The following is a 26862-nucleotide window of genomic DNA, read 5'->3' as shown; positions in this document are numbered from 1 at the left end:
CTCCAGTGCCGAACCCCATCAGGGGCCCGGCGGTGGAGCTGCAAGGCCGACGGGAGTGCGAGGAAGCCCCGCGAAGGCCCCCGGCCCCCAACAGTCCCGGCCGGCGGTGGCGGCAGCCTTGCAGCTCCACTGCCGAGCCCCATCAGGGGCCAAGTGGTGGACCTGCAAGGCCAGCGGGAGTGCGAGGAAGCCCCGCCAAGGCCCTCCCTGGCCCCAGGCAGGCAGGGGTGAGGAGAGGCGGGGAGGAAGCAACTTACCCTCCCTCTTCTCCTGCCTCCTCCTGGCTGAATGAGGGCCGGAAGCGGGGCGGCCGGAAGCAGGGGGCAGGGCTTCATCGTGTGCCATGCCCCCCGCACCTCACCCGGGGGAACAGTGATCCCCCACGATCCCCCCGAATCGACCTCTGGTTACAACCATTAAAAAACAACTTCAAAAATGCTTGTAAAAACAACAATTAAAAACATCAACAGGAGGGAGGGTCAATAGGGGAATGCCAAATGGAACAAAAAGGTCTTCTTGTCATGGTGGAAGATAACAATAGAGGGAGACAGACATATCTTCCCAGAGAACAAACTTCGGTCCAAAGCCACATGGGGTTTTAAAGGTCCATGCTAGCATCTTGAATTGACCCTGGAAGCAAACTGGAAGTCAGTGAGGGTGGAACAAGACTGGAGTGATATAGAATAATAGAATCATAGAATGTTAGAGTTGGGAGGGACCTTGCAGGTCATCTAGTTCAACCCCCTGCACTCTGCCGGAGCATAGCCAAAAGACAGCCCTACAATATACCCAAAAGATGGTCATCCAGCCTCCAGTTAAAAACATCCAGCAAAGGAGCATCACCACCTCCCGAGGCATTCTGTTCCACTGCTCAACCACTCTTACAGTAAGGATTTTTCTCCTGATATTTAGCTGGTATCGACTCCCTTGTAATTTCCACCCATTAGATCTAGTCTTGCAGTCCGGAGCAAGAGAGAATAGATCTGCTCCATCTTCTACATGACAGCCCTTCAAATATTCGTAGACTGCAATCATGTCCCCTCTAAGCCTTCTCTTTCCCAGGTCCAACATACCCAACTCTTTCAGCCTTTCCTCATAAGACTTGGATTCCAACCCTCTCGCCATCCTGGTTACTCTCTTCTGGACACTCTCAAGCTTGTCAACATCCTTCCTAAAATATGGTGCCCAAAACTGGACACAGTACTCCAGGTGAGGCCTGACCATAGCAGAATAGAGTGGAACTACCACCTCCTGCTTCCGTTAATGCATCCTAAGATTGCATTAGCTTTCTTCGCAGTCACATCGCACTGCAGGCTCATGTTTAGCTTGTGATCAACCAGAGCACCTAGATCCCTTTCACATGAGCAGCAGTCAAGCCAAGTCCCTCCCATTCTATATCCGTGCCTTTGATTTTTTTATACCTAAGTGTAGGACTTTGCACTTATCTCTAGTGAAATTCATTTTATTTGTCTCAGCCCACTGTTCCAGCCTATCTAGATCATTTTGAATTGAGTCAGGTCTTCTTCAGAATTAGCAATCCCACCCAGCTTCATGTCATCTGCAAATCTGATAAGCATCCCCTCTATGTCTTCCTCCAGGCCATTTATAAAAACACTGAACAACACCGGGCCCAGGACCAAGCCCTGCGGCACTCCACTCGAGACTTCTCTACATGTAGATGCAGAGCCATTAACAAGCACTCGTTGGGTACAATTTTTCAACCAACCATGAATCCATTCAATGGTTGCACCATCCAGCCCACATTTAACCAACTTATCCTCAAGGATATCATGAGAAACTTTTTCGAATGCTTTACTGAAATCTAGATACACTATGTCCACAGCATTGCCAGAGTCAACCATTTTAGTAACTCTGTCAAAAAAGGAGATAAGGTTGGTCTGGCATGACTTATTCTTGGTGAACCCATGTTGTCACTACCAATTACCAATTAACTCATTCTGTTCAAAGTGCTCACAGACAGAGCATTTAATAATCTGCTCTAGAATTTTTCCAGGAGTATGAGTATGAGGCGAAGACTGCCTGAACGGGGCTGGCTGGGGCCAACCGTCAAAACAGCGCAGGCCCCGTCCCCTGTCAGAACCCAGCTGCACGCAGCCAACTCTTTCCTCCTTACATGGAGGCAAAGGTGGCTCCCAGCTGGACGCCTTTGGCGTCGGCCAGGGATCCATAGTCTTCTGGCACAACACTGGTACTCCAGGAAATCTCAAAGATTAGAGCCAGAGGCTCTGAAATAACATCTGCAATTTCTTTTAGCACCCTGGGATGCAAGCCATCCAGCCCTGGAGATCTGAAAGTATTTAAGGCAGCTAGATGCTCTCTAACCATCTCCTTACTTACTCTGGACTCGCAGTTTCTCCTTCTTTCATATGCCCTGCATTCTTCAGTTTGTATACAGTTTGCCTTACGGTTAAAGACCATCACAAAGTGAGAGTTAAGTAATTCCAGTTTGTCTTCATCCCTTGTTAAGGCTTGATTGTCTTCCCCTAGCAATGGCCATCTTCCCCTAACAATGAGCTTACCCCATCCCTGTTCTTCTTTTTGCTCGTTTCACTGTTCATACATTATGGCAATGCATTTTTGCCTGGAAGTGTGTTCTCATTTGATACAACCCACTCTAGCCAACATACTTTCTTCAGTATTCTATATGAGTTGTAGCTTCTGGACACCCTTCAAGGGCCCTTGTAGAGCACAATGCAGTAGTCTAATCTAGATGTTTCAGGGCATGAATAACTTATAGCCAGATCTTTTCTGCCCAGGAAAGGCCTCAGCTTGCTTACTGGCCAAAGCTGGTGAGAGGCACTTGTTCACCGCTGCCACCTGTTTATCTCACTGGAGGCCTGGGTCCAGCAGCACCCCCAGGTTGCAAACCTGCTTCATATAAGGGAGTTCATCCCCATCCCAAACAGGGGACACCTCACTTTTCATTGTTCATACATTATGGCAATGCATTTTTCCCTGGAAGTGTGTTCTCATTTGATGATTTCTCTACATATGAGTTATAGTAACAAATCAACACTCCCAGCGCTTACATACAATATGGGTATTCCCATTTTCCTGCATCCAAGCATGCTCAAATGTTGAGAGGAAACAATGAGAACCTGACAGAGATACTAATCTCTCTTTTACTATGCAAACACTTTTCTCTCCCCGGTCTTTAACCAAGCAATAAGCATCTTTTCCTCTTCATTTCATAAGGAATGCTGCAATCCAGTATGAAAAGTTATCAAAATAGAGAATGGAGAGGGGGAGGCTTGGGAAGTATCCCATGGAAAGATGGTATCTTTTCCATGTGAGAACGCACAGTTCTCTCTGATCTGATCCCTGTCCCTAAAAGCCATGTGGACAAATTGCTGTAATAATGTCATGCAAATGTATATTAAATTAGACAGGCAGGTGAGATCAACATGGCTAAATGTTCAAGTCCTCTACTTGATATCAGTTTATATCAGAAAGTCTATTAGGTGAAATTTCCTGGTATAATTTTGCTTAATGCTCAGTTGTAGAAAGCCGCTTTAATGCAGCTGTAGGCATTCTGAACTGCAAGCTCATGTTTCATTAAGCCTCATCAAAAGTCTTTGTAGATGTCTTTCCCTTACACCGTTTATATTTGAGTGCCAGCAGCTGGAGTAAATCTTCCTTTCTTCCAGCAAGGCTTGGTATCTCTCTTTTAGGGCTATTAATTTTCAGCAGTATATCTTAATGTACTATAACATTTAGATATGGCAGTTTGATGTGCAATAATATTATTTGGCACAATTAATTCCTTCTTTCTCTCAGTGTGAACACATTCAAAGACGTTATCAGTTATGCTGAGTTATTTCCAAATTACTTTGCCTTTTGTGGTTCGTGCTGTGGCATACCTTCCTCTAAGATACCAGCCTCATCTACTAAATTAAAGGACAACCTTTTTTTAATATCAAAAAAGCAGTACATGCAGGCATGCTTTTTTGATGCTAAGACATTGGAAATCAAGTCTGTCACAAAGTCCAGGCCCAAATGCCTTCTTTAATATCAAAAAAGCAGTACATGCAGGCATGCTTTTTTGATGCTAAGACATTGGAAATCAAGTCTGTCACAAAGTCCAGGCCCAAATGCCTTCTCAAACTGAAGGGCATAACCCAGCCCAACTTGGACACTGTTAAGTTTGATTATGATAAGCATGTGGTTAAATCCCTCTCACTGAAATCAGTTCTTAACTCAGAAGGGAGGCGGGGGGAGGAAGTCAGGGAGGAACAAGATACAGCCTTTGAGATCACAAAAGAGATCTCTGGATATTAGTGGCAAAGGTGGGACCTGAGGATCTACCAGAATTACAGCTCATCTCCAAACTATTGAGATCAGTTCCCCTGGAGAAAATGGATGCTGTGGAGAGTGGACTCTATGGCATTGTACCTCACAGTCCTCCCCAGGATCCATCCCAAAATCTCCAGGAGTTTCCCAACCTGGATCTGGAAACCCTACCCCCCTCATTTCTGGCTGGTGCCCAGGGGGGGACCTGGCAACCCTATGTGAGAGACATTCTTTGTTTCAGAGTGACAAGAAGGCACCACTAACTTGAGGGAAAGCCCTTGTGTCTGCCATTCTAGTGACACTTGCCTAGGAATAAGCCTCACTGAATACCATGGGGCTTACTTCTAAGTAGGCCTGGTTACCCCTGTTCACCTTGTAAGAGCGATCTATTTCAAGAAAAGACAGCAAAACATAGGCTTTATTTTTCTATCTGCTTGGGCATCAGACTCAGCTGGTAATGCTGGCTGCAACAGATGGGATAGGACTTTTCTTTAGGAAAAAAATAAGCTACAACGGAATTTGAATTTATTTTCTAATGCCAAAACACACAATAGCATACAGAAGAAGTAAAGCTCAATATATAAAAGCCTAACCAAAAATGGTGTTTGCAATCCAGACGTATCAGCAGTTACACTCCTGCTGATTTTAACAGCCATGATCTCAGTAAACGAAGGCATATTTTACTGTGTGTAGTAAGTAACTATAACATGAAGCCAATTAAGTAAAGGCACTCTTTAGCATTATTACTGCAATAAATGAAGATAAGTGAGTTGCTTGAATTTTTGCTGCCTCAGTAGCAAAAGGGCATGGGCACAGTCCTACCAAGCAGTATTACTGTTGTTCATCCCCTGTTTGCTCAATGGGAGAAGCCTTGGTGTGAGTGTGTGGCTCAGTACTAGGACATCTGCTTTGTATACAGAAGGTATCTCCAGTTAAAAGTATTATTTAGCTAGTTAGTTATTCAGGTATTTATAGCCTGCTTTTCTCCCCAGTGAGGACTCAAAGCAGCCTACAACATCATTCTCCTTGCCTCCATTTCATTCCCACGACAACAACCACCCTGTGAGGTAAGTTGGGCTGAGGGAAAGGGCCCTGCAAAAGTGGGGGGACCACTGCCCAGACTGGGAGCCTGGCAACCCTAGGTGAATGGTCCCAACAACTGCCTTTGGAGACAAGCACCAAAGGAGGCATTTCTGTGGAGGAATTTGTGTTGACCTGGAGCTCAGACTGCTCCATGTACAGCTCCACCCGTGCTACTGCTCATGAGCAAAATGTTTTTTAAAAAATATGTGTGTGTGTGTGCACCTGGAATTCATGTCGCTGTGTGAAAGAGAAAAAGTTGTTCTGTAGTTTTCAAAGTTTTTATTACTCATATAGAGAAATGAAATTAACAACTTTTGAAGCCATGTGGGGAGGATTTTTTTCTGGGGGAAAATGGAAACTCTGAGAAAAACTGAAATATATACATTAGTTTCTTATCAAAGCTGTTCTGGTTTTACTGCTTTAACAGCATGACATCCACACCCACCTTTTGCTTCTTATTCTGTTTACTTTGTTTGTTGTCAAAACCCTGGGCCTTTTTTTGTAGCAGGGACTCCTTTGCATGTTAGGCCACACACCCCTAATGTAGCCAATCCTAATGAGTTTCTGCTGTTGGGTGTGGCCTATTATGCTAATGAGTTCCTGCTGGGTGTGGCCAACTCAGGAGCCAGCCGGAACTCCATTCCTGTGCGTTCCTGCCCAAAAATAGCCCTGATTGGAGCTAACATACAGCTCAAAGCGGTGAACCCGGAGACATACAGCTTGTATATAAACATATCATGTAGCTTAGCCCTCAGACTCCCACACCCCAGCCTGTTGCCACCACCCCCTTCTCCTCCAGGAATTCCTTAAATAGTAGCCATACTAATTATAGTACCCCTAAAGTGGACACCCAGCTTGAAGAGACTTCTCTAATAGCAATTGAATAATTAATCACATGCAATCCCACACACATGTGTTCGATTTCATTTTGAAAAAAATGAACCAAAGATTGGAGAGGGGAGGTTTTCTACAAATGAAGCCTTCCTTATTTTGTGAAAGGAAATCAGAACGAGGAAGGATGGCAAATGCAATTTCCAGTGAAAGCTAAATATTTTTGTTGTAGGGTCAGTCACTGCAAGATTACATTAAATATGGGTGCTGTTGGGTGGCACTGTCCTGCGCCCCTTCCATAGGAATTAGAGAAGAGACGTGTGTCTCCCACTGAGAGGTACCAACTTTAAGTGTCTGTAAAATCATCCCCCTTAGTCCATTCTGCTTGAAACTTACAGTCTTTAGATTAGAGGGAGGGTTATGTTCTGTGCAAATTTGGTTCCATTATCCTTAAAAACAGCTGCCCCAGACCCATAAATTAGTTCTCTGTTGAAAATAATGCCCCCAAAATTCAAGAGCCCCCACTAAAAAAACCACACATGGATTTGAATCCAGTAATGTCCTACCCAAAAATGATCAACATGGTAAAGGTTTCCCCCTAAATCCTGTATCTCAAATTATAATGAATTTTTCACACATGACATGGCAGCAAACTTGTGTTGTCAACAGGCATATACTCAAGAGGGATTTGCAGATAATTTTCTCTCCTTGCTTAGACATGCCTGTACAGTAAGTGTATTCACATTATCAGTGGCTCACATTTGCACTTTGCATTTTTAAAAGTATTTGTACAACGACTATTGTATACACCTAAAAAGGGTAATGTGGGCAGTGGCCCTAAGCTTACATGGGGGGAAAGAACACTGAATAACATAACTGAGTCTGCCACAGAAAATAGCAAATCAGTCCTGTGCCCAAATATTCCATTATGATCTAGTGCTTTAGCTGCGCTGGCTTTTGTAAATCTCTCTCTGTCCTCCTGCTCCTTGACTGGCTTTCTCATGATGTACAAGGCTGTGCATTGTCCGTGCATGTAACTCAATAAAAACTGTGCACTATAAATGTGAAGCATCATAAGAACATCACAAAAACAGTTTCATACAACAATGGGCAAAATGTGTCAGAGATGGATTATAGAATGCCCACCTTTCTCCTTTGCTACACTCCCCACAGATCAGAAGCTATTTTCTTGTAATATAAAATATGAAAAGATTAATAAGAGAATTTGATTCAGGGTGCTAAATTATGTAAGGACATACATTACATACATCTAGCTTTTAGTATACTGGCAACTTGGTCACAGCTCATTCTAGACTTTTTCGCCAGTGTTATGATTTTTTTCTCTTCTCCTTCTCCTCTCTTCTCTTTCTCTTCACTTCACTCCCTCTCTCTTTCTCTTTTCGTCTCTTTTCTTTTCCTCATTCTTTTTCTCATTTCCCTCATTTCTCTTTATTTGACTTCCTTTCTTTCTTGCCACCCTCTATGTTCAACTGATCTGCACAGTCATGGGGCTTCATATGTTCAATTCATGCCAACTTTGGTTGTGAGCCTGATTGTGCACATGGAAATATGGACAACTAATGTTCCAGCATTAATCCAGTTCCTTATTTGCAATACCCCTGCCAGTTATGAAAATATTTGCCATGGCTCAGAAAACTGGGATATGGGAGCATGGTAGAATGATCAGATGGCACCCTTTGACATCCAAATATTTAATTAGTGCTGATCAAAAAATCATTTCACTGATTAAAAAATAAACAAGATGAAGACCCCTTCCAATTGTACACTACAGTAATATTAATCCAATTTTACTATCAGAAGCCCTTATCTGCTGTTATAATGGGAATTTAGGAAGATCCTCCAGGTTCCCCCAAGAGCTGATCACAGCCACTTCTGAAGGAACTTAACCGGTTTGTTTACATATAATACAACTTAGGCCTAGCGATCCTGATTGCAACAACTCCAGCAGCCATCTTAACAACAACACAGCTTCTTCTTCTGAGACACCACCAGTAGGCAGAGGGCCTTTCCTCCAAAGATCAACTCTTTCTTAATTGCACCATCCTTTGCATTTGCTTAGCTGTTTCTCATGAAGATCACAAAAAACAGAACCCCCTGCTTTCTGCTCTTCACGAACAGTCACAAGCCACCACGACTTGCACCAAAATTTGTGGTAGTTCATCCTGGTTCTTCAGTTCATGAACTTTGGTTCATGAATCCTGAACAGGCCAAAGTTCATGTTGAATTTTAGTCTGTCATCGGTTCATACCCATCCCTAATGGCAATTTACATGTCACCATCCCCCACTGTTTCTCACTGGCTGTCAGTACTGAGCTGAGAACCCTAGTTTTAATTCTCAGTGGAGCCAATGGAACAAGTCAAACATGACTTCCCATTGCTGTCAATGTGACTTGCAGCTAAAGCCTATGCATGGGGAAACAATTACCTTTAATCTGTCAATAATCTATACTGTAATATATGCCTGTTGACAACACAAGTTCGCTGCCTTGTCATGTGTGAAAAATTCATTATGATTTCAGATAAAGGATTCAGGGAGGAAACCTTTACCATGTTGATGATTTTTTGGGTAGGACATTACTAGTTTGGGATTCAAATCTGTATGTGGGTGGGTGTGTTTTGAGTGGGGGCTCTGGAATTCTGGGACCATTATTTTCAACAGAGAACGCATTTACGGGTCTGGGGCAGCTGTTTTTAAAGATAATGGAACCAAATTTGCACAGAACATAACCCTCCCTCTAATACTCAGAGCCATTTAAACCACCACTGCTTTCTGCTCCCTGCAGCTTTCCACTGAGAGCAGAAAACAGGGGCTTAAGTGGCCCCAGTTTCTGTTTCCCACAAAAATCTGTGGGGAGCAGAAAGAAGGGTTTAAATGGAAGGGGTGAAGTTCCTTTCTGGGGGCACTTCACTCCCATCATTCTGCTGGCCACGGCTCGCCGCAGCCAGCAGAAAGGTGTGAGGGAAGTTCCTTCACAGGAGATCTCCCTCCCCTCTTTCTGATGGCCAAGACTCACCATGGCCAGCAGAAAGGTGGGAGGGAAGCCCCTTCTCGGGGATTCTCCCTTCCTTTCTGCTGACCATTGTTTTTCAGGCTGTCTTCTGCAGTCCTTTTGAAATGTACAGGTACTGCAGAAGACAGCCCAAAACAGCTGTGCAGTGGGGAGTGCATCCCTGCTGTGCAGCAGTTTTTCACGCTGCCTTACAGTTCCTTTAAACTTTAAAGAGACTGCACAAGACAGCTTGAAACAGCTGAGTGGCAGGGAGCAAACTGCTACCCGTCAGTCAGCTGTTTTGTGCTTTCTGCAAACCCCATTTAAAGGGACTACACTAACCAGTTTGGTTCATAAACAAGTCTCCTAGTTCGGGGTTCAGTTCAGGGTTCAGCCGCAAACCACAAACTGAACCGCATTTTCCTAGTTCATGCCCATCCCTAATTGCCATTGTTTCAACAGTGTAACATCATCTGTGGTGTGAACCCATAAGTTATGTCATTGTGTCTGGTTCCTGGTTTGCATTGGAAGTGATGTTTCCCCCATTGTCCTACTGAGTGGCTACGGGGGACCAAGGCCTCCAGGGGGGAGGTCTCACACTAGTATGGGAGACCTGGAAACCCTACTTAAGCCACTATTAACTTCTGTAAAAGAAGGCAGTCTATAAACCCTGTGATAAATCTGTGAGTTTCCCTAAAGGGGCAAATAGCTGCCCCCTTGGGTCATTTGAGAGCGACAAAATGGTACAAGTGGAGACTTAAGTCCATTCTCTACACCTGCCATATTCCTGTTCTGAATCAGGGCCCCACACATCTGGGAACTGCATCCCCCACATGGAGCCCAAGGCACATATTTGGTTCAAAGTCCTCACAGCGTCCACATGTCTGCTATGTGGAATTTGTAATATTTGAATGAGCCCATCAGAGTTGTAGTATCTGTTACAAGCATGGAAGTGCCATGGCTTAGTTTTTGAGTCAATTGCTAATGTAATTGGGAAAAGCCCTTTATATATCTTCATGAAGTATAAAGGTTATAGCAAGTATTTTTTATCAGAGAAGTGAAACTATCATATCATTACAGGCAACCCACTTTTCCAAGTGGCGAAAACCTTCAGTGGTAGAACTTTATCTGGGCTTGTTTGCTGTGGAAGAGAGAACAATGGAGACTCAGGGCATTTTGCAACATTTGCTTTATTTACAAATATATACAAGGTAGAAGCCAGGTGGAGGCAAAGAGGCACTCCTCTAGGCAGCAGAACTACTACTGCCTATCAGACCCCGAGAGAGAGGGAGAGAGAGAGAGAGAGAGAGAGAGAGAGAGGGAGAGGGAGAGGGAGAGGGAGAGGGAGAGGGAGAGGGAGAGGGAGAGAGAGATCCTGCACATCCAAGGTGTTCCAGCCAAGCCCAAGCAGACTGCCTTTCCTTTCATGCACACCCCTACCTGCCTACTCCCTGCAGCACCGCCTCCCAGCCCTGATGGCTCACTTGACCAGAACCAGTAAGGCCCACTGCTGGAGATATCTACAGTCACCGGAACACACTATTATTCCTTTTGTCAGGTAGGACACGAGCCCCAGGCAGCCATCGGGACCCCAGCTTGCAACAGTATATTTAAGGGCATTCCCGTCTATATTCATGCACTAACATATGAGAGGAAAAGCACATTATAAGCCCCAACCAATCCCTTCTTTCTAACCAGTCAACCAGATGATTCTTAAATGAAGCTGTTGATTAGCTATGTTAGAACATCTGCAGTAGGTAGGAACAATAGAAGGAAGCTGGGGGTTGGCTGCCCCCTTTATAATTAGCAATTGTAATGCTCTTAACAATGTCCTCCTGAAAGAGCATGAATATTCACGCTGAGGCATTGCATTATGTTTTCCCTGATTTCTGTAACCATAGTTGCTTGCACAAGAGTCAAGCACACACTTATCTAGAAGTCAGAATAACTGTTCCAAGCAATTCTTGGTGATTATTGTGAGGAAAGCTGTTATTTGCAATGAGATGAGGGATGCATACCCATCCAAACTGTTCACGCAGGCAACAACAGATCCCTACTGCTGGTATCCTCCCTTCACAATGGAACACATTTAAAGCTTGCTGAAAGGGAAATTTCCTGTTAAAGTATTGCCTCTGGTAATATGAGATACTTTGACATGTCACAAAATTGGCCTTTTTAGTGCTCTCCTTGAACACTGAGCCACTCCGAGCAGATTTCAGGACATCTGGAACATTTCCTACTTGACGAACGTGAAACAATCATTCCTGGGCAGTTATTCTGCTTTTTATCCATGTTTACTAAGGAGCAATGTGCCCGTATTATGCCAATTTGGTACGAAATACTTTACAGTCTATATGAATGTTTTGTATAAATGCCAGATGCATGAATGTAGAGTGAATAATCCTGAATCATAACTGTTCCATCTGCATAGGCAGTTGGCTGTCTCCACAGCCAAGTTTTATTGCTCACTTTCCTTTGCCACCTCCCAAGGATACATGGTAGAGGAAATGCTCACTGTGCTCCTGGCAAATGCCAGCAATATCACACAGCTCACCCACAGAGCTGAAAGTGGGATTTAAAAGACTGCTTGAACAAGGAGGTTCACTGAGATGGCTACCAATGCTAGGCATGAGGCAATGGATAGGTCCACTTCTCACCCTGGCATAGACTTTGTGTTCAGGCTGAAGCAACCAAAAACTGAACCAGAAGAGAAGGAGGAGAGTCCAGTGTGAGATGCCAAAAAGGGATCCTCTGTTTGTTGTGGCTAAACTTACAAGGTTATAGAGGGAGGCCAAAAGTGGAAATTAGTTTGTTGAGACATATACAAATGTTGCCCATGGGGGCAGGGGGGAAGAGACTGGGTGGGCAAGTCACCTGAAAACCAAAAAAAGTTAAGGAGCCTAATACATGGGAACAATTGGGAACCCGCAAGCACTTGCAGGAGCCATCTCATCCCCCCCTCCCCCACTATTTCCTCTTCCCCCTTTTCTGCTTCAATCTCTCCTTCTAGCACTACCAGTCTCCAAGCGGGGCCTGGAGATCTCCTGGAATCACAACTACAGAGATAAGTTTTCCCTTAAGGTTGCCAGCTCCAGGTTTGGAAATTCCTGGAGATCTGGGGGTGGAGCCTTGGGATGTCAAGGCTGGGGAGGGGAGCAGCCTAAGTAGAGCATCATGCTGTACAGTCTACCCTCCAAAGTAGCCATTTTCTCCAGGGGAATTGATCTCTGTCATCTGGAAAGCAGTTGTAATTCTGGGCAATTTTCATTCCTTACCTGGAGGTTGGCAACCTTAGACCCTCTAAAAGGAATGGCTGCTTTGGAGGGTGTAGTCTACGTCGTACCCCTCTGAGGTCCCTCCCCTCCTCAGACCCCACACTCCCAGGCTCTACCCCCAAATCTCTAGGAATTTTGTTGGCAACCCTCTTTCCTTCCCAATCAACAGACAATCTAACGTCATCTGTTCCTCTGTCTTAGCCCCCCCCCCCCAGCAGCCTCTGGCAGGCACCTAGGAAAACTGTGGCCGAGTTTTGTGATGCTGGCCGCTAGGCCAGTTCCACTTGGATGGTAAGGAGCCCTCAAGGACTTGTAGGGTGGCACCTCACTTTCCCATCTATCCCCCTTCACACACTATTTCCTCGTCTTGCCCATTCACAGCTCCTGTCACTGAATTTAATTAACCCGTGATTTGGCCAACTTCTAGGGTTGCCAGGTCCCCTCCTCGCTCCGGTTGGGGGATTTGGGGGCATTTCAGGTGTGAGCAGGGACGGCCCCAAGACCCACCCCCTGAGAGCAACTTGCAGAGAGAACGCTGTTCTACTTGGGGGGAATTTAACCCCCTGTGATATTGTTATTTTTTTGAAGATTTAAGATTCAGTCTGCAAATCTAAGATGTCCCTCAGGTCTGCAGAAAAACTCTTTAGCCTCCATGTGGCCCCAATCGATGGATTTAGCTATCCACAGATGGGGGCCACATGTAGGTTATAGTATATAGATTCAGTTTTTATTACTACTTGTAGACCAACAGGTCATAAGCAAACAGGGGAAAATATATTAATATACGACAATGTAAGAACAAGAATACAATTTAATATTATATAGACAAGTGGGGGCTTGCACAACTTGTGGAGGGAATCACATCTCCCCCCCTCCCAGTGGCAGCAGTGTCTGGGAGCCACTCTGAGCCCAAAGAGGCTCCCAGTGCCTGCTGCTGAGCCTGCAGCTGCTCTTGCCATCTGCTGTGGCAGGGCCCTGAGTGGCTCCAGGCATCTGCTGCCAAGGTGGAATCCAGAGCATTTCCCAGCTTCTGTTGCCATCGCCGCAGAGCCCACAGCAGCTCTCAAACATCCCACTGCAGCTCCCAGGCTCCACCAAACACGTAAGGAAAGAGCGTTCTCTGCATAAGCGCAGAGCACAAGCGTTTACTTTCCAGGGGATTTAAACCCACTTGTGTATTTTTAAAAGACATTTCAGATTTTTCTGCACACCAGGGGAGTCCCCCAAGTGTACAAAGCAATCTCTTTCGCCTTCATGTGGCCCCAGTCCGTGGATTTAGCTATCCACAGATCAGAGCCATATGTGGCTAATAGTATATATGATGCCACAGTAAAGAGAATGAAGGATTTGAGGGGAGTGCAGAATGAAACAATAGTAAAAGGATTCCCTGTGGGGAAGCCAAGAAAAATTAACACCAGCAGAATGTCCTGCAAGTGATGGCCTTCGCACATGGGTAAGAAAGGGACATGGCCCCAAGGGAACTGTGAGGATAAACATTTAAGAACACGAGTTGGAAGAAGAGCATTCCACTGAAGCACTGGGAAGAGCTGATTTAAACAAGCAGGCACTCATGTGATCTCACATGATATCCACTGTGCATTTTTCTTGTCTGAAACTGACACTGAAAATTTCTCTTCATATGGAAAGCCATCCATCCCCTTCTTGCATAAGCTTTCTGTGTAAGAGAAAATCTTGATGTGAAGCTCTTCACTTTTGGGCCAGAGCCATCTTAACCAATACTGGTTCTATTACCATCACAAACAGTACTTTCCCCAGTACAGCTGCTTTGGCCTCTTGGTGGTATTTGTATTACCAGAGATGTGTGGCTGATGGTAGAAAATTCAACTACCGTAATCCTGAATTACTCCTCTCAGTGAAAAGGAGTCACAATTTGAAATTATGTGTGACTGAATGAGGCAGAAGATAGAGGGAGTTACTAACACTTTGTCTTGAGCTTCAAAATGTCTTGAGAGTTTAAAAAAAAATGCATATGAAGACCAAAGAGCTAGATTCTTCCATAGGTATATGCAATGAAGGCACTGTACCACCCATACTCCATAACAGGAATCCATAATCTGCTTTCTGTGGTAACAGAGGTCCCGGCCTCCTGGCAAGGCCACTGGAGGCTGGGGACTGCTTCACTGCCCCAGAGGAAGCCGGGGCAGCAACAGATGCACGACACCATGCGTTGTGATGTGGGCAGGGGCGGAGCCAGCACCACAAAAGGCAGGGCTCCGTTCCTGTCCAAGTTGCTCCACGTGCTCACTCACCCTCCCGGCCTTGTTCTTAGTGTAGGCTTTTGCTGGTCGCCCATTGGGGCCAGGTATTGGCTGAATGGGTGGAGGTGTTTTCACCTACCTTGCACTGAGGGCAGTGGATTGAATAGTTGGTTGTGATCGTCAACATCTAAATAGGTTGGTCACTTGGCAGGTTTTTGTGGCAAAAAATTGGAACCAGTGAGCACCTTATGGCATTTTCCTGTTAGGGAACAGGGGGTCATCAGGAACTACCTTCAGATTTTAGGGTCCAGGGTGGGGAATGGTGATCACCTCTGGGAACCTCTTAGGGCAGGTTCCTCCCTGCAAGTTGTAAGGCTTCAGGGATAGGCGCTCCTAGGTGGCAACCAGTTTGCTGGGCTGCCAGTTACAAGCCAGACCGTTGGCTCAAGCTGGGTGACCCGCCCATCAAGGACAAGGAGGTTGGTCAGGGAATGAAGCCTGCCTTGCCTGTTCTGTGCTCGCTTAGCTGGTCCCTTGCCACAATGTTATGTTAAATAGTTAATAAAGTGGCCCTTGTTTACTTCCAAACTGTTGTCTGTCTCATTATTCTGACTAAGGGGGCAAAACATGAATCATGTACAGTCAATGTTTCTGACAAAAGGAAGTCAGACAGGTTTATACACAGACATTTCATCATGGCAGAAGTCCTGCATTTCCCCCAGACATGATATTGCAGTAAATTATTCGTTAAGCATATTTAGGACAATTCTCCCAGCTTTCATTTGATCCTGCCTTACCTAGCTTACAGCCTTGTGTAACCTTTTGATCAGGGGTGAGATATAGATAGGAAGGGGAAAATAATAATTTACTTCTGCTACTCCTGCCCCTTCTGTATCCCTATATGTTTGAATTTCCATAAGATCCTACATTCTTACAGCCAGGGGTCATTTCGTAGAGAATCTTTAGCTCCCTTTGCAATTTGCATCCTTCTTGGGTGCTAGATTATTTGCCAGCAATGTTACAAAAAAGAGTTCTAATTCCCAGAAGTGCCCCTGTCAGCAAGGGGTTACTAGAAATTGTGTGACAACTGGCATTACTGGAAATGCAAGCAGGCACATGGGATGGTGTGCTTGCTCCCGGTCACACAGACTGTGGGTTCGTTCGTTCCTAGAATAGCACGTTCACATTAGGACTAGTCAGGGGGCATTTCGTAGAAAAAGAGCTAGGGGAACTCATTAGCATAACTCATTAGCATATGCCACACCCCCTGACATCAGGGGCTCGGCAGTGGACCTGCAAGGCCAGCGGGAGTGCGAGGAAGCCCCGCAAAGGCCCTCCCTGGCCCCAGGCAGGCAGGGGTGGGGAGAGGCGGGGAGGGAGCAACTTATCCTCCCTCTTCTCCTGCCTCCTCCTGGCTGAATGAGGGCTGGAAGCGGGGCGGCCAGAAGCAGGGGGCGGGGCTTCGTCATGTGCCCCGCCCCCCTGCACCTCACCCGGGGGAACTGCATTCCCCCGCGTTCCCCCCCGAAATGACCTCTGGATACAAGTAATTCAATCAAAACTTTTGAGTATAGGCTGCTATGCAATTGGCACCTAAATGTGTGAAGGTCAGTCATGCGGAGGACATCAGATGGTGTCATAATTCTTCCACACAAACACACACACACACATTCCCATCCATTCATCACCACTGATCAAACTACTGTACAGAGAAGGAATCTCACGTAAAAAATATACATTTTCTTTCTGGTAAAATGGGTGCCAGTGTGTTTGAAGGGTCTTGTTTCCATATGAAGTGGTAAAATTGTGTCATGATGCAGGAGGGGCTCCCATGACTGTATGTTTCTCCATTTAAAAAACAATCAAAACTATTATTTAAAGGATGTGTCCAAGAACCATTTTTGTAACATCTAAGCTGCTTCCATACTTCCATACAGCTCTCATTGCTGTTGCAGGTGCAGAGGCATTTTCAATGGCAAGGGAGCATCCACATGGCAGTTTCCCCAGACTTTCATTGCCTCAGCCCCCCCCATCATCATTTCCCCCTATCACCACAAGAGGGCTTCTTCTGGCTTTCTTTTTTTAAAAATTGGCAATTGCTAGGTTCTTTGCAAATATTTCAACAGATGATTGTATATGTGGATTTCACCAGAACAGTGAAGAGGAAAGTGGGCCTTACCAAGGCAAAATGAAGATGAAGAAACAAAAATAGTGCAGAAGGAAAGAATCTTGCCCATCAGTACATACGCAGCCTCCAATGGGCCAAACATTGCCTCCACGGGGCCATTTTGGGTTGAAACAATAGCGGAGGGGGGGAGGAGCCCTTTCTCTTCATGTCAGAGATGCTGTGTCAGTATTAGATCTACAATATGTTCAGTATGTTTTCTCATTGGTAGGTGCTAGAATTCTCCCTTTATAGCAACCCATTACTATGGTTGTTTAGTAAAGGTAAAGGTTTCTCTTGCTCGAAAGCCAGTCAAATCCGACTCTAGGGATGCAGTGCTCATCTCTGTTTCCAAGCCCAAGAGCCAGCACTGTCCAAAGACGTTTCTGTGGTCATGTGGTCAGCATGACTAGATGCCGAGGCGCACAGAACGCTGTTACCTTCCCACCGAAGTGGTATCTATTTATCTACTTGCAATTTCTTGCTTTCGAACTGCTAGGTTGGCAAGAGCTGGGACCAGAGACAGGGGCTCACTCCATTATGCGGCACACTCGGGTCTCAAACTGCTGAACTACCGACCTTCTGGTCTGCAGTTCAGCGTCCCAGAAGTAAATCCCACTACATTGAATACAACCATACCTGAGGTTGTACAATAAATATATACAAGTTGGCATCAGAATAAACGTGGAATGGGAACAAAGAAATGATTACCTTCGACAATCCAACATTTCAGATGATGTGTGTTCCATTGGCTAGCTCCCGCATCTATTCGTCAACACACTCTAATTCCCTATCTCAGTCTCCCACTTGGAATTTGTGTGCACGATAGCTCCATGTTCCCCAGTACTTCTGTAATAAGAAATTTCTTGCTTCCTCTGAGCTGCATTCTGGAAGCCAACAGGTAGATCTGAAAACAGATTTAGAGTCCAGTGGCACCTTTAAGACCAACAAAGGTTTATTCAAGGTATGAATGCACACCTTTTTCAAATACATTGGAATGGAAGGCAGAGTTCAAACTTATAGACAGAGGCTGAACAACAAATTAACATGTAACATGATGAAGATGTTTTAAGATATGCAAGACAAAACTAAACAACAAACTAAGGTTATAAGGTCAGCAGTTGTTTTGATTTACTTAAGGGAGGAAAGGACAGCAAAGCAATAAATATGTCAAAATAGGGGATAAATGTGTAAAGGCATCTTTTCTGATTGTGGGAAGTAAACTGAGATTCACCATTTGTCTCCTCTCAGCATTTTTTTTTCTTTCTTTTTTGAGGTGGGTGCAGTGGTATGTCAGCAAAACATCCCAATATCCCTCCTACTTTCATTAGCATGCAATTTTTTCTCTCTCCTAGATCCCTCTGTTTGGCTTAATGAATACTTTATTATGCCAAACAATAAAATGATAATGGAGTTCCCCTGTCATTTGTACAGGGAAATCCATGTGGAAGGATTAGATTAAAGTAGAACTTCAAACTATACTGATATAGACAAGCAAAACAAAGTAAAATAATAATTCATAATAATGCATCTAAAATTAACTGGACACTGTAAAAAGATAACACTCAGAATAGGTTAGGCTACTTTCCAAGAAGCATCACAAGTAGATGTGTGACATACACATACTCCTGATTTCTGCACTCTCTGTATAATGGTTGGAAAGAGAACCTCATTCACATTCTCCACCAGATGCACAAGTACCAGATGTGGGGCTAGGGTTTGCAGGTCCACTCTGGCAACCAGCGGGAGACTTAGTTGCTTGGTGGTGGGGGGCTTACCAGCAATGTAATGATGTTGCTGGCAACACACTGACAACATTCCCCATGCTCCCAGAAGTGATACCATACCAGCAAAACCATAAAGTTATGTCCAAATGTCAGAGCGACCCCAGCATACCCTGGCCACATGCTGATGTGACTTCTGGGTCCACAGGGAATGACATCAGTGTGTTGGGATGCGCTGACATCCCCTAGTTTCACATGACTTTCCCTCCTGCCTGCCAGCTGAGCAGCAGCAGTGAAGGCCCCACTGGTGTCAGGGGATTTCCCACTGCTAGAAGGGGCTGATAAGCCTATGTGGGGTAGAGGGCCATGAGTACAGCTCAAACAACTTTGCAAGAGGGGATTGTTAGTTCTCCCATTGGATGTTACTTTGGAAGCATGAAAAACAGCCGTGTGGCTCACTTGCCCTTATGCCACGCGTCCCTAACATCTGAAGTCTCCCCCCACCACATCCCCACAAGCAGGCTTTACATTGCTCATCAGGTGTCCCAGCTATGAGACTGTCAAACAGGAAATTCTTCCTCAGGCAAGAGCTGGGATGGAGGCCAGAGTGACGGAAAAGGAAAAGGAAGGGCATCCTGTCTGAATCTATTGCTGTAACAAGGTTCTGCTGGCAAAGGCAGGAAAGATGCCTTTCTAAGATAGGCTGAGTGTTAATTGTTTTATACAACATACTTTGAATAACATCAAAGGCAGCTATACATTCTCTTTTAATCAATCCTAATCCATATTTGCTTTGGCAACTTCTCAGTGTGTGAGGTTCAGAATTTTGTAGCATAATCCTGAGCATGTTTATTGATTTTGATACACATTAAAAAGATTTTTTATTAAAAAATGTCCGAGACCCTAACTCTGATGCAGTATTATAAGCTATATACATATACTATAAAGCGACAAAAAAGGCTAATGTGATCTTGGGGTGCATCAACAGAGGCATTACGTCCAACTTGCAAGATGTCAAAGTCCTGCAGTACACTGCATTGGAGTATTGTGTGCTGTTCTGGAGGCCTCACTTCAAAAAGGATGTGGACAGAATGGAGCAGGTGCAGAGGAGAGAGATGTGAAAGATTGGGGGCCTGGAGACCAAGCCCTATGAGGAAAGGTTGAGGGACTTGGGAATGTTCAGTCTGGGGAAGAGGAGGTTGAGGGAGAACATGACTGCTCTCTTTAAGTATTTGACGGGCTGTCACTTAGGGAGATTCTGCACTTGTCTTTTCCCTCACAATTTTACCACAGCCACATCAGAATGGAAATATCCCCTCTGCACTGCATGCCGCTCCCACTCTCCTTGTGCATTGGTTTACTTGGGACCTTCTGCATTGTTTTATGTCCATTCAGAGCTGACCCCACAGACACCATGGCATTGCCCTGGGTTATCTGGATGTGGTTTTGCACCAGAGCTTTTGCTCTCCCCACTACTGATTTGCAGTGAACAATAAGCAGACTACTTGACACGGCTTCACTGATCTCCATCTGTTACCCCCACCCCTATTTCTGTTATGTTTTCTTTCCCTCCTTCTCCAAAGACAAAAGAGGATGTGTCCTCCCATTCAGGAAAACTTTAAAAAAGCCAGAGAGAGCATAAGAATGTGTGGGCTTGGATTTAACCCTCCCTTCCCTTTCTTTTTCCAGAATCACAGAGGGAGGGAGGGAAGGAGGGAGGGAGGGAGGTGTTGGGTCTGTCTTTCTCTTCATCTCATACAAAGCAGCTAGTTGGATCAGTAAGTTAAGAATTATGCTCCTCATACAAGGGTTGTAAGTCGAAGCCCTGTGGTGAGCAGGTACATTTTGCAAAAAAACAAAAGTCTTATTTTTTTTTTTAAACTTCAGGGATGAGTTTAACAATGTTTTAACTCAGGGATGAGTTTATCGTTAAACTTTGATCACTGGTGAAAAAATTACTGAACTGCGTGGTGTGTTTGTGTGCATTCTTAGCTTTCCTTTTCTCTTAAAGGTGCAATGTCTTATTCTCTGTGTTCTCATGCCCTGTCAGAGGAAAACACCAGCAACATTCAACTAGGATGCTCTTCAGCTCTCTCTCCCTCATCAGTGGTTTTATTGATGGGTTTTTTTAATGGTCTATATGCATGGCTGGGCCGGCTGCCTCCAAGCTGGCTGGTCCCATACTCATTGCCATCCCTGTGCCGCCTCCCAAAGCCACAGATGAATTGGAGGGGGTGTTCTGCTGAAATCTCCTGTGCAGCCGGGGGACTGTGTTCTGGTGAACCCCTGGTAACTGAAGCATAGGGGACTGGTTTCCTCCTTCTTCATGGTCTCAGCTTTCTGGTGGTAGCCTCCACAACTGCTTGTAGATATGGAATGCATACAGAATACACAAATAAATAAACCAGAGGGGGGGACGGACCAGTGCAGAGGGAATGAGTGTGACTACGAAATCAACCCTAAAGGCTTGTCACCCCAGATTCTCTGGAGCAAGTTGTCAGTGTAGAAAGGGCCATAGAGAAGAACTTATTTTCCGATTATTAGAGGCAGCAGAAATGGACAAATTAACCTTACAACTACATGAAAAACAAGAAAGTGACTTTGAAAGACAATGGGCGAGATTTTAAAATTGGATGCAAAATTATCTTGGAGAACTCAAATCATGAATTGCAACAAAACCTTTATAGACACGGCGTAAAGGACATAGAGTCTACAAGTACATTGTAATTTAAGCTGATGTATGAGTATAGTATCCACTCTGTTAGATGCTTTCTATTCTGTTTCTTATGTGTCTTCTTTTCGTTTTTCTGTAGGATCTTTCTATGAAACTAATAAAATCTATTTATAATTAAGAAAGGGCCATAGAGGGGAGGGGAGGGAGCTGTTCCTGTTGCCAGCAAAGGCTAGGACTCTCAATAATGGGTTTAAATTAATGGCAGGAAGGTACTGGCTGGATATTTTTTTTACAGTAAGAGTTGTTCAAAAGAAGAATCAGCTGCCTAGGGAGGTGGTAAGCTCCCCCTCACTGACGGTCTTTAAGCAGCAGCTGGACAAACACTTGTCAGGGATGCTCTAGGCTGATCCTGTACTGAGCCGGGGGTTGGACTAGATAGCCTGCATTGCCCCTTCTAACTCTGAGATTCAATGATTCTATTATTTGTGTGTGTCCCTCAATCAGTGTCTCTCACCAGCAGGTGAAGACTTTTTTGTTTTATCTGAGAGCCAGTATGGTTTACTGGTTAAGAGGGCCAGACTCTAATCTGGAGAACCAGGTTTGATTCCCCACTCCTCCACATGAAGCCTGCTGGGTGACCTCAGACCAGTCACAGTTCTCTCAGAACTCTCACAGCCCCACCTACCTCACAAGGTGCCTGTTGTGAGGAGAGGAAGAGAAGGCAATCGTAAGCCACGTTGAGTCTCCTTAGGGTAGAGAAAAGCAGGATATAAAACCCAGCTCTTCTTCTTCTTCATGCCCCCTCCCCCAATAACAGTTATTGGCTCTCCTTCAAGTGTTGTTTATGTGCATGTGAGTTTTTAATTGTATTATTTTATCATTTTAACTTCATTTTTAATTCTGTAAATGTTTTGATGTTTGTTTATATTCACCACCTTGTAGTCCCTGATTGGGTGGAAAGGTGGCATTAAAATGTTTTAAATAATTTTTTTAAAAGTTTGTAAAAGTTTTTTTCCCCTGAATATTAAAAAATCAGAACTTTGATATGATTGGTATGAAAAGGTTTTCTTTGTATATGTTTGTGCACATGCACAATATATTTGTAGTTGGTATGCATTTGTTGTGGGGAATCTAGACACTGTCCTACAAGGGCGAGCTCACATCTAGGAAATAATATTTCCCCAGTGCTCAACATATGACATATCAAAACCAAAAAGAACTCATCTTACTGTGCCTTGTCTCAGTTTTAGTATGCTTTGTGGCAATTATGGTGAGTAGAGATGACAGCCTCCAGGTGGGACCTGGGGATCCCCCCAGAATTGTGCAGACTACAGAGATCATTTCCCCTTGCAAAAATGGCTGCTTTAGAGGGTGGACTATATGGCATTGTACCCCACTGAGGTCCCTGTCCTCCTCAGGCTGCATCCCCAAATCTCCAGGAGTATCCCAACCTGGATCTGACAACCCTCTCCCCCCATCCCCCACCAGTGCTTGGAGGAAGGACCAGGCAGCCCTAACCATGAGTCAGTTTACACAGAAGACTTTCAGTTTCAGCTAGGCCTCAATTCAAATTCCAATCAAAATGTATTTATTTATTTAACATACTTGTACCCCCACAGCCAGTTTGGTGTGGTGGTTAGGTGCGCGGAATCTGAGAGAACCGGGTTTGATTCCCCGCTCCCCCACTTGCACCTGTTGGATGACCTTGGGCAAGCCATAGTTCTGGCACAGCTGTTATTGAAAAAGAACAGTTTCTGTCAGAGCTCTCTCAGTCCCACCTACCTCACAGGGTGTCTGTTGTGGGGAGGGGAAGGGAAAGGAGTTTGTAAGCCACTCTGAGACACCTTTGGGTAGTGAAGGGCGGGGTATAAATCCAATCTCTTCTTCTTCTTCTTCTCTATAAAAATATGGTAGAGGGGCCTTAGATATTCATTTATAAAATATTCATATTAAGTTACAACAATAAGGGCACAATCTCAAGTATATTCTGAAAATTGCTTAGGATGGCAATTAAGTCACTCTCCACTTAGCATCCTGCTGATATGATGATGTAAACTCGGCTGTATGGATCAGAAATCAGCGATGCCAGAGGCATGCCAGAGAAAGAGTAGGACTTTGCATCCTAAATCCCCTTAGCTCACGCCCTGTCCCAGCCAACAACATAACATTACACTGGCAAAAATGCTGGCGTTAAGTACAAACAAATTCCCACTATCTGCCTTCCGCCACACATACATAGCCATAGAGCATCTTAAAATACCAACAACAACTGCAGCCAATCTCAGCTTTCCTAAACTCTATATAAACTCCATCCAGGACACCCCTATCTGTAATAATGGGCCTATGACATGGAGACACAGCTGGCCTCATATCATGCTTAGATCACACAGTAGGCAGGCAATCCTTGATGATGAGAGCTCTAGAGAAGGGCATACTTAGATCACACAGTAGGCAGGCAGTCCTTGATGATGAGAGCTCTAGAGAAGGGCACTTTGTATATAAAAGGAGTTATTACAGCATATTACAGCATATTGCTAGCATTAATCTGCTAAGAGCTCTTGCCTCCCATTCAGATATAACCACTGACCTGGGCCTTCTAGTGGCCCAAGTAGAAATGCAAAGACAAGGTACCCCTTGGGAGGGGATCCCATATCTCAGACTATTACTGCAAAATCCCCTCTCCCAAAACCTTTGTTCTTCAGTAGTTGGTAGAACTATCTCCCACAGAGGGGGCACAGCCCCCCTTCTTGGAGATCACCATGCTATCAAAGCAAAGTCATACAGGTGAAACCCAATATGCTGTGGTAGAAAAAGGAAGCATTATCACATTTCTAGGTGGCTGCCAGGCACTGCAACCATTGCTACAGGTAACCAAATAGTCATGATGCCTGAGCCTTAGGATGTTGGAGCTCCAGGGAGCAGCCCAACCAGAAACTGCAATCAGAGATCCAGTGCAATTTCCTGCAAGGAATGGATATTTTCCCAGTGACTACATTATCTTCCCCAACTGTTGAATCCTTAAGTGTGTGAATTCCCAAGGTGGAGGGGGCGGTATAGAAACTGAAAGAGCACTGAGGTAGTACCCTTCACTTTAGGCCATAGCTCTCTAACATGTGCAGAATGTTTGAACCCACTCTCTGTTAGTTGCTGTTGTGGGATATTACTCATAACTCTCCACATGTCTCATTTGGCTCTTTCCAGGCAGCTCTCCAACAGAGAAAGAAGCAAGGATGGAACCTCTTCACAGTGCAGTGCCCACCATCCACTGAGCCTACAGTGTGACCAACAGCTGCAGTGACCATATTTATCTAACTGTTCTGCTGTGGAGTCGCCAGCTCTCGTGTTCTACACCACAACAAGCTGTTTAACAATTGCTCGGCCAGCACAGTTACACCTATCATGGGAATGCAGTGATACAGACAGCTCAACCTATTTGTCAATGCACTTTTTAAGGCCACAGAAGGCTTGCTAGATGTTGGCAACTCCATTCGTCTGACTTACATTCCGAACTTTGCTCCTGATGCTGTTCGATAAATGTTTGGACTGCTTCATAGTTGTATCTCTGATTAAATGGAGTTTGGTAGTTCTGTGCCCACCTCTGCTTATTAATCTCAGTAGTCTTTAGTGCACAGGGAGGGGCTAAGAGGGCTGTCCATCATCTGCACAGTTGTACTCTGGCAAGGAGGAGGGGCAGACTCCTCCGAGATCACAATTTCTGTGAGTTTTGCTGGTGTGTGATAAACTGTAGGGGAGGGAGATGGAGTACACAGGCTGCGGGGATAAATAGCAGCAGATAGAGCTAATTAACCCCCTACTTCCAGTGGAGGGGTGGTTACATGGAAAGGTGTGGAGCAAAATGACTGGATCATGGTGCTGCCATCATTTTGCTTTGCACCTTCCCAAGTGATTGAGTCTGATGGTGCAAAAGCTCACCTATCCCTAGGACTCCTTGAGGACTGTCTAGTAATTAATCACGTGCAAGGCTTGAAATGAGGAACCGAGGCATGTGACGCCTGTGCTGTTCCACAATATACCTATCTATGCAGTTGTCTTTCCTGCCTTGGTATGTATGACTAATTTTAATACTGTGGCCAATGGAGAATTCCAGTGTCCCATGTTCTGTCTTTTTTCATGTGTCCAGTTGGGCGTGTGGTTAGAGGAATGCTTTGTAGTGTGTGAATTATGCATTCTAGTCTGCCTTCTGAAACCTCACTCAAAAGATCTTACTAGGCATGTCTCAGTCCTCCATGCAGTATAGCATGCTGCATCCATTGTTGGCTGTTTCCATATATGGCATTTGGCTCCATTGTTGGTGGTGTTTTTATGGATTCCAGTGCATTTTCTGTTCTTCTGACTCCTTAGAATTTGGTCTTTTGGCTTTTTGTGTGCAACATAAAATAATAACCTCCATCCATCCTTTCATGAACCTTTCCCACCTGCATACATCTAGTATGAAAGACCTTGTGCTTTGGACTCTTCAAAGACAAAGTTTCAGAACTAAGTTTCAGAATGAGAGAACTCCAACTGCTGTTTCATTCATATCAATATATCAAGTCAGCTGTAAGATAGCAAGACCTCAAGTCATAATAAGTGTCAGGAGATCTGGGCTTTTGACCTGAAACCTTATAGTTTGAGGCTTGCTTCTAAATGAATAAACCAGCCAGGACTTGAGAACTGCAGCCTTCTACAGGCACAAAAGGCAATAAGATGAGTAACATCAGCCTCTGTGATTACTAAACAACACGAAGCATTTCTTACTATTCCTTTTATCCCAAAGCAGAAAGGGGACTGGAGGTGAAAAGTGACATCTAAATTAGGTTGTTGTAGATACGGCCATCAAGATCTGCCAGTAGAGTAATTTTGTAAAAACACTCATCTATACAAGGAGACAGCTGTGACCTCTGTTCAATGTAGGATGTAATGTCTGTTTACACATAATGTTTTCATAGACACCCGTTCAATGGTGGAAGAGTGGTGAGTACTGGAGCAGAAATATCATCAAAAAGCATCACCCTGAGAAATGAACTTGATTTAGGCGAATGAGCAAAATAGGAATAGCCATGCCCTCAGGCAAATTATTTCCCTATGTTGTGCTTCTTTGACCAGTGGCCTGTGGGGCTTCATTGCAGCACTTGCAAGAATAAGCAGGAGACCATGAATAGCTTTGATCTTTGACATGCTTTTTGCTCTTGTTGTTTCAATTGACATGATTTGCCAGGGAGAGTATGCAAAAAGAAAGACTGTGTTGCTATAGCCAGCTCCAACACTTCACTGAGCCAGGATCAATTGCTACAAGCTTTGTACTCTTCAAGAAAGTCATAGATTCAGTTTTGTTCTGTATGTATACCTAGGGCAAAACGCCAGCATATGGAATCAATGCATAGAGAAGGCACAAAGCAGGATCTGGCAGCCTTGTGTTTTAAAACATCTATAAAGTATCAAAGAGTAAGTCCTTCAGAACCCAGCTTTTGTAGGTGCTGCTATTATTTCTTGCGTAACTGAAAAAAAAATAACCCTTGATTCAGGTAATATTATAGCAGAAATCTCTTGATTTACAAATTTGGAATTGA

The sequence above is a fragment of the Gekko japonicus genome, unplaced genomic scaffold (genome assembly GCF_001447785.1).
Source record: "Gekko japonicus isolate JY-2015 unplaced genomic scaffold, Gekko_japonicus_V1.1 scaffold138, whole genome shotgun sequence".
NCBI lineage: Eukaryota > Metazoa > Chordata > Lepidosauria > Squamata > Gekkonidae > Gekko > Gekko japonicus.
This window is presented reverse-complemented; position numbering follows the sequence as displayed.